Source organism: Tachypleus tridentatus, unplaced genomic scaffold (assembly GCF_004210375.1).
Source record: "Tachypleus tridentatus isolate NWPU-2018 unplaced genomic scaffold, ASM421037v1 Hic_cluster_2, whole genome shotgun sequence".
Lineage (NCBI taxonomy): Eukaryota > Metazoa > Arthropoda > Merostomata > Xiphosura > Limulidae > Tachypleus > Tachypleus tridentatus.
In genome coordinates this window covers 746,796-756,361 of record NW_027467782.1, presented here as the reverse complement: position 1 = coordinate 756,361, position 9,566 = coordinate 746,796, and positions in this window count along the sequence as shown.

The following is a 9,566-nucleotide window of genomic DNA, read 5'->3' as shown; positions in this document are numbered from 1 at the left end:
TTCGTCAGTGACATACCTTTTCCAAATCTAACATACACACACAATTCACAATACGCAGACGACATCGCAATCTGGAGCACCTCCAGAAACCCAGTAATGGCCATGTCTCGCGTACAAGAATCACTAAACAACGTCTCAACATGGAGCAACAAGTGGAGGGTCGTGTTAAATCCGACAAAAAACACAAGCAATCACCTTCTATAGAAAACTAAAGAAGCAAAAGAAAAATCTAGAAAAAATAAATCTATCACTTGGAAACACAACCATTAACATGAGCAAAAACATCACATTCCTTGGCGTCACTTTCGACACAAAACTAACATGGAAAAAACACATAAACAATATACACTCATCAATAAGAAAAAGGATTTCATATCTAAAGACTATAACTGGTAAACAATCAAAATGCGCACCGAACACCATTATACAAATATACAAGGCTTACATCCGTCCACTAATAGAGTACGGATGTCAAGTAACATACAACATGTCAAACAACACACTCCAAAAAAATCCAAGTGCAACAAAACAAAATATTAAAATCCGCATTCAGTTTACCATCTTTTACACCAACAAATTATCTACACCAAATTAGTAATTTACCAACTATAAGAGATAGAATAACAGAACTTTCTCTGAAATATTATCGAAAAGCAGAAAACAGAAACAAACTAACGGCATCACTACACAAATTATCAAGTGCACCAACAAAATACATATCACCATACAACATATTTCAAGAATCACAATCCACTCAACAAAGAGTCTAAATACATAAAACTATGTTATTAACATGAATTTTTTTCAGGTACAGGGCACACGACAGGCAAAACTTTCGGCGCCTGTCGGGTGAAAGTGGGTTTTCTCGGGTACTCCCGTTTCCCCACATCAAAATCTTCAGGCATTGGATTTCTAGATCCCAGCCCAGGCAACCTTTTGCCAGACCCAGAATCGGGCTGTTTGATTTGATCTGAACTTGAATGAATTACATTCATGTTCACATCTACCCAACTTTTCTTTTCGAGACAGGTCCCGACCTTTCCTTCTTTCCACTGCTACCTTTGCCTCCACCCAAAAGACCATTTAGTGAGACATTCCCCACCCAAAAAAAGTCAAGAATAATAACGATAATTAATTTATTAAAATAATAATAATAAAAAAACACCACTTAATCCTAATAACAATTCACGAAAGGGGACGAAGAGGAACTACAAAGTTCCTGAACACCCCTAGTTGGAGAGAGAACTCTTCGGATTCTCTCTAAACTGAACCCCTGCCACGTTAGTTTAGTTAGTTTTTTTTAGCCCAAGTTTATTTTTCAACATGCCTCCACAACAAGCGTCTGGAAAAGCTGTGAAGAAGGCCGGAAAGGCCCAGAAAGCCGCAATGAGCTGGAGACAAGAAAAGCGAAAGAAGAGGAGGAAGGAGAGCTTCAGTATTTACATTTACAAGGTTCTCAAGCAGGTCCATCCCGATACTGGAATCTCCAGCAAAGCTATGTCTATCATGAATAGCTTCGTGAACGACATTTTCGAGAGAATTGCTGCCGAAGCTTCTCGTCTGGCTCACTACAACAAGCGATCAACTATCACGAGCCGGGAGATCCAAACTGCAGTGCGTCTGCTTTTACCTGGAGAATTGGCCAAACACGCCGTCTCCGAAGGGACCAAGGCTGTGACTAAGTACACCAGTTCAAAGTAATGTGTTCTTCTTCTCTTTCATTCAAACGGCCCTTTTCAGGGCCACCACATCTTGAAAAGGAGAAAGTCACATCGAATCTATTTCACTATTAACAGTTCAAGCATGCTTTCTCTATAACCATGCTTATAACGTGCGAGTAGAAATACACACATTATTAGAGAGTTTTGTTCCATTCCCACCTCTATGCTCTCAGTGAGTATTTTCGTTTGTAGTTAAGTGAATGAAGACAGACAAACGAACGTATACACACCCAGCCAATACATGTCGTCACCGAATGGTACAAGATAATTATGATAATAACAAGAAAACAACAGCTACTCATTATTTAAGAAAGCAAAAAAAGATAGAATGACAGAGGGTTAATCGATACACGGAAATAGTTATTTCATTTAGAGTGACATCCATTACATGTTTAATATCCATGCGCTTGGGAGAAAACGAAATAGTGTCTGAGGGACAGAGCAACAGAGAAATTGTCTCTCAGAAGGTTTGTTTAGAATTAAGCACAAAGCTACTCAATGGGCTATCTGTGCTCTGCCCACCACGGGTATCGAAACCCGGTTTTAGTGTAAGTCCGCAGACATACCACTGTGCCACTGGGGGCCTCTATTAAGGAGCATAAATCATATTAGTTATTAATAACTAGTAAATCTAATAGTAAGGCACACTATTCAGCCGTATATGCATGTGCATACGGAATAGATTTCTCCATTACATTTGTGAAAGGCTCAGTACACTTCACTAACTAGTAAGGAGGCATACAATTTATATGGGTGGCTAGTAGTATAATACTGTTGCGAAAGAGTTAATTAATGAAGGAGCCCCGAGTTATTTTCCTTCGACCAATTGTGATTAAAACTAAAATGTAATTAAATGCAGTACTAATTGAAATTAAACTAAAGTTACGAATCATTAAGTATAATTTGAAAACGAGCATATCTATAACAGCACAGGGGAAGAAATAAATAAAGTCGCACTACATTACTTTCTTTTCTCGAACGTTCGTTAGACTACAAATCTGAGCATGAAACGTTTTAAGAAATTTTTTACCATTTCACCTGCCTCGATATAACAAGTGTTGTTACGAGCGGAATGAGTGTTTTGTTTGTTTTCTGTAACGACTTATATGGCAAACTCTTTATCAGGAGATGGTGGCCCTGAAAGGGGCCGTTGATTTTGTGATATCACACAAAAATTGGAAAAGAAGCACTTACTTATTTCTTCCTGCCACCTTCTTGGAAGCAGCCTTTTAGGGGCGGCTTTGGCCTCTTTGGGGCTTTCTGGTTTACTGGCTGCAGGTTTCTTTGCTGGCTTCGCCACTTTCTTTGGTTTTGCCTTTGCCTTGGGTTTTAGCAGCTGTCTTTGCTTTCTTCTCAGCTACTTTCTTGGCTTACTCGGGGCTTTACTTTTCTTTGCAGTCGTTCCTTCTTTCTTCTTTGGTTTTTTCACCACCTTCTCTTTGCTCTTTTGAGCACTCAGCTTGAAGGAACCCGTAGCTCCTTTTCCTTTAGTCTGTGTGAGAATGCCACTATTCACTGCTGATCGAAGATACTTCTTGATAAAAGGGTTCATCCGCTCCACGTCGAGTTTATAGTTGGCAGCAATGTACTTTTTGATAGCCTGGAGAGAAGAACCTCCGCGTTCTTTGAGAGAAGTAATGGCAGTGATTACCATTTCGGATACCTTAGGATGTACGGGTGCCGTTCTCGGTTTTTCGCTTTTGTTTGCTCACCTTCTTAGGAGAAGGAGCCGTGGTAGGCGCCGTCGCATCAGCCATTTTTTAAAGCTTTTTTTATTTATTAATCTTTCTACTGGTTGAAAAATACGAGCACAAGCACGTGAAGACCTTAAGTAAAAAAGAGCGGCCGTAATTGAGAGCTTCATCTAACTGAGAGAAGTCAGCTGGGGTCGCCATTCTCGCGTCTGAACGTATCATCCGGCTGTGTTTGTTCACACAATTCTGGGTTCCTTTTGAGAAGTTTCGAATTTCCAAAATTTTTCCTAAGGTCTACTAAACGAAAGTTCGATCTTTCTTCTATAGATAGGTCTATCCACGATTCGTCAATGGTGGCATTTTTTACCATAAAATCGTGCACCAGTGCGAATGAGAAGCTTCTTTAGGATACAGAAGTTTTCTAATCGTTTCTCAAGTCACATCATAGAGTGTTTCAAGTAAACAAAACATTTCACATCGAATATCTATATCACACACCCTCAAATGAAAGTAGAGTATTTGTAAGAGAGCATTATATCATCGGAATATCACGTTAGAAACGAGGCAGTCTCTAACACGTCGTCATTTCATTTCATGTTGGGTAGTGCTAAGTGCAGAAGCTTGTTCCACGCTACAAAGAAATTCTCCCGAACAACACAGAAAAGTAGTTTCTATTCCTTATTCAGAAATTGTTTTCGATCCTTATTATCGTAAACAGTGCATTACAAAGAATATTCAAACAGCAAAACGATTACAGGTTACTCCTAAGCCAGTTTGAAAGCAAACTGGTGAGAGTTCGTGACAAATGAGAAACGAAACTAGTGTTCGTCGATACAATCATATAACACATATTCGATTTCAATAAGATGCCTTGAATCGTTAATTTATTTCTTTTTATACTTCCTCTGAAGGTTGATTAATATATATAATATTTATATATATAGAAATAACGATGCAGTTTTGAAACGCAGTGTTCTTGGCTTCGTCGACCCTTCTGACATCATTAATTAAGGAATATTTTATTGTAGAGTCTATGTTTACACATATTTTCGGAGATAGAAAACTTTAGAGTGGTATCTAATAAGCTTGCAAGTTTCATCTTTTGAATAGAAATTAACAATTGAGCAAGACATTCATTCGTCTCTCTAAGTGTATGTGTACTCAATAAGCGTAACGCTTCTTCATTGGCGAGTGTTATTTCTATTAATAAGATAACGGGATTTACCCCTAACATATTTTATCTACCTGTTTCTCTAAATGATGTATAAAGTAACATGCACACAGAGTAAACTTGGAAATGAACACTAACCAAACAATTCCTAATTACGCACTACCAGTTCTTATAACATAAGTTATTTCACTAAAGTTAACTTGCAAAGCATAATGTTTATCCTTAACTTAACAGATATATATATATAACGTTTCCGAGTGAGGGAGGTAGAAATCGTATTGTGTGAAAAGGAGTTAGCTAGTAAGCAATTTGTGTACTTGTACGAGTACTTGAGAGAATTATAAGAAGTACGAAAATGTGGTATCTCTTCATTAGGAGGTGGTGGCCCTGAAAAGGGCCGTTTTTTTTGTTATAAAGTGAATATTTAACCTCCGAATCCGTACAGAGTGCGACCCTGTCGTTTCAGAGCATACACTACATCCATGGCGGTCACAGTCTTTCTTTGGCGTGCTCCGTGTAGGTAACAGCATCACGGATTACGTTTTCCAAGAAAACTTTCAAAACACCTCGGGTTTCTTCGTAGATGAGACCAGAGATGCGCTTTTACACCGCCTCTGCGAGCTAGACGTCTGATGGCTGGCTTCGTGATACCCTGGATATTGTCTCTGAGAACCTTACGATGACGTTTTGCTCCACCTTACCGAGACCCTTGCCACCTTTTCCTCTTCCAGACATGGCGTAAATGTAGAAATATTAAAGAATAATCTCTGCTCGAACAGCTCAAAAAACGAAAACAACCACTATCGGTAACACTATATAATCTTAGCGCGGCCCTCTCGAAAGCTCCTCGTCGCTTAACGTTGAACAGCAAAACTGTGATCATAGAAACTGAAAACATTTATTGAGAACTAACTAAGAACCATCAAAGAAATGTGTTGGATCATATTATTATTTATTTTACCGAAAACAACTTCCATCTAGATATTCACGAGGTTACTTGGTGGACTGGACAAAATGTACATGTACTTCTCGAAAGGAAATATGTCCCAGCAGAATAACTATGTAAAATAAAATTAAAATATAAATAAAAATAAAATAAAGATTCTTACACATATCTTTCAGACGATAAGAAAGTACCATCAGTAAGAATTATATTTCATTCGAATATTGGTAACGTATTGCTATGGAGCACGTTTTGTTTGAAAAGAGTATTACAATCCAAAGTTGCTTCAGAAACCAAAAAGTGGTGCAAAACTAGGATTGAGAATCAACAACTTTGTCCAATGGCGTCTCGACTCTGCCGTCCTGTACAATGATTGGTGGAGCACGACCAATGCTAAAAAGAGTTTCTCTCGAACGGAAAGCGCAAAGTTTGAAAAGATAAACAAAAAGCGCCTTGGAACGATGACCTACCACTCCAGCACCACAAAGTACAACTACACAGACAAACACATACGCTGCAGTGGTTAAAACTTCATCATCCCGACATGAAAACCATTACCAAGTGAAGAGGAAATACCAAAACCACCTAAAAAATACACAACCAACAACAATTGAAACAACATTGACAACTGCCATAACTTCTACCTTCTCGGAAATAATGGCAGAATATACAAATCCCACAAACACCAACAGTCTCACAGACATAATTGTTAAAATCATATTGGAAAACATACACAAGTTCTTGCCGCAAATTTTAACCTCCATCATAAACTGTACTAGACATGGATAACTTCACAGTTCTACACATCAATATCCAGGGTGCTCTTGCTTCCAAGAAACATGAGATTGAAGATACAACAAGCTCCATAAAACCTGATGTAATCATAATTAGTGAAACTCTTCTGTATAACTACCATAGATTTAAATTAAACGGCTACTCTACTATTAGACATGACAGGAAGGATAATAGAGATCCAAACAGAGGTCTTTATTATTGTATAAGACTGAACTTATAGTTCAGGAACTTACTATCCCTTCCAGTAATGAATCTATAGTTATTAATGTAAAAAACGCAAAATCAGACAGACGTTACTGTGGCGGGCATCTACTGCTCGCCTAGTACAGTGTTAGATGTAAATCTATTGAATATATTGTATAATAGCAACTGTAATCTTATTATTATCGGCGACCTAAACAGTAAACATATAGCATTCAACTGTCGTTGCTCAAACGCAAATGGCAAATTACTTTATCAATTTCTGGACGAATCAAACATGACTTTATTAAACGATGCAACACCGACACATATCTCGTACGCACATGGAACCAGTGAAATACTGGACCTATGCCTGTGTTCGTCAAATATGAGTCGCAAATTCGTAAATTTTCATGTTGGTCACGATATAGATAGTGACCACCTTCCAGTTTGGTGTATCTTCAATCTCACCCCCCCACTTAAATAAAATCATAGTGAGAGACCAACTGAACTACAAAAAAAGCTAATTGGCCAGTTTTCCAAACTATATTAAATGAAACCTTACCTCCAGAAGTACTACATATTGCCGCGGACGCATCAGATATAGATGCATACTGTCATATCATCTCTGAGTGTCTAAAACATGCAGCCAACAGTTCGATACCGAAACAAAAAACACTTCACAACAACTCATTCATGGCAAACCACATAAAGATATAATACACTTAATTAAAAACAGACGTATACTCCGCAGACAGTACATTCAAAATCGCAACCCCACACTTAAAACTCAGATAAACACAATAAGAAATAAAATACGAAACTTAATCAGACAACAGAAACAAGAAAACTGGGACACCTTCTGTTCCGATCTAAATCATAAAACTGATCCTAAACAATTCTGGACACATTTGAAAAGATTTACAAACACAGGAACAACAAACACAGTATATCCACCACTGGAACTGGATGGAGAAACAGCATACACTAACACAGAAAAAGCCGAGATATTTAAAAAACACCTAGAAAACACGTTCAAAACACATCATGAACCAGACATGAACAGATACTTTTATAATACAGTCACAAACTTTATTGACCAAAACAGAAGCATTTTTACACCTAAATTTCCAGTCAACAATATTACACACAAGAAAAAAAACAAAAGACTGGAGCACTCATCAACTGGTAAAACATATCACTGTTACAGAAGTAGTAACTGCTATTAAAAACACAAAAAAACAAAGCTCCTGGAGAAGATGGTATTCAAGCTATCCTCCTAAAACAAGGCACTCAGAGTTATATGAACACCTAACAGCGTTATTTAATCTCTCACTATCAGCTGGATATATCCCCGTTTCTTGGAAGGAAGCAATAATATTAATGTTCCAGAAAGAAGGAAAGTCAAGAATAAACCAAACAACTACCGCCCGATTAGCTTAACCAGTTGTATTGGCAAAGTATTAGAGAGGATAATTAGTAATCGTCTGTCAGTTTACTTAGAAGAAAATTCAAAATTACCAGAAATTCAAAACGGATTTCGAAAAAACCGCCAAACTACAGACCACCTGATTCGACTTACAGAATCAATTACCGACAGCTTCAACAAAAAAAGAATGCACTGTAGCTTGCTTTCTCGACATTGAGAAAGCATTTGACACAGTGTGGCATAACGGCTTAAGACATAGATTGCTTGAAATGGCATTACCCCAGGAAACTATTCGCTGGCTGTCCAACTTCCTGGATAACAGAATGTAAAGTAAATGTAAATGGGGCCCACTCAGGTCCTTTTCACCCGAAGCAGGAGTCCCGCAGGAGGGGTTGTTAGCCCTATATTATTTATCATGTACGTGAGTAATATGCCTCTGTCGGACCTAAATTTAGGTTATGCATCACAGTTCGCTGACGATGTAGCAGTCTGGAAAAGTGCCCCCACTCCGTCAATAGCAGCAACGAACCTACAACCAGTCCTAAATAACATCGAAGAATACTGCCAGAAATACAGAATCAAAATTAATATTCCAAAACCCAAGTCATAGTATTCAGCAGACTGAATAAGCTGAAAAAAGATCCACCAAAACTCTATATGAATGGATCACTTTACTGACTGCTACTTCTGCTAAATTTCTAGGTCTAACCTATGACTCAAAATTAACGTGGCTACCACATATTAAAATGTACTGATACGAATCTGGAAAAGCAAACTATGCAAGAAGTCTTTCAGGTAAAATCCAAGGAACATCACCAGACAACATACTTAAAATCTACAAAACGTACATTAGACCAACAATAGAATATGCATCACCTGCCTGGATTAACATAGCACCCACACATGTACAGAAACTTCAACGTATACAAAATTCTGTACTAACTTCAGCATACAAAGTACCACGTAGCACCTCAACCACATTCATGCACACAAGTATGCAAACATAGATACAATAGCTGAAAGACTCTTGCATAATTCTCTAAAATATTTCAATAAGAATTGGCACAAAATGACTTAATGTGTGATCTCGACAGATATCACGTACATGATGTAAATGGTACTAAATACCTCTCCCCTTTAACATATATTTAAGAAATGTAACACAAGCTGGCCACTATGCACTAGACACTTAGTCCTTGTTTCTTTTTTATTTTTATAATTATTATTTTCTTTTTTTAATCATTATTATTATTTTTATTTTCTTCTCTTTTTTTTGAATTATTATTCAAGTATTGAATAATAATTATTATTACACTTTCTTTTCTGTGAGTGTTTGTGTTACTACAAGTAGTAGTAGCATCTCAATCGAGAAAAGGAGAAAATACAAAAAAAATATATATATATATGAAAATATAAAAAAAAAAAAAAAATTAAATGGAAAAAAAAAAAAAACTTCTTGTTCGTCCATGCATGGACTGAGCCCTGAAATGGACCTGAGTATGATGTTATACTTTTACTCTGGCCCAAAGCTTTAAAAAAAAAAAACAAAAAAACCCTAAAGACAGACGCTATAATCGTTCGAGGGAGGAAGAGGTCAAATGTACCTGACCCTCCTGGTATTTAACAACATCAA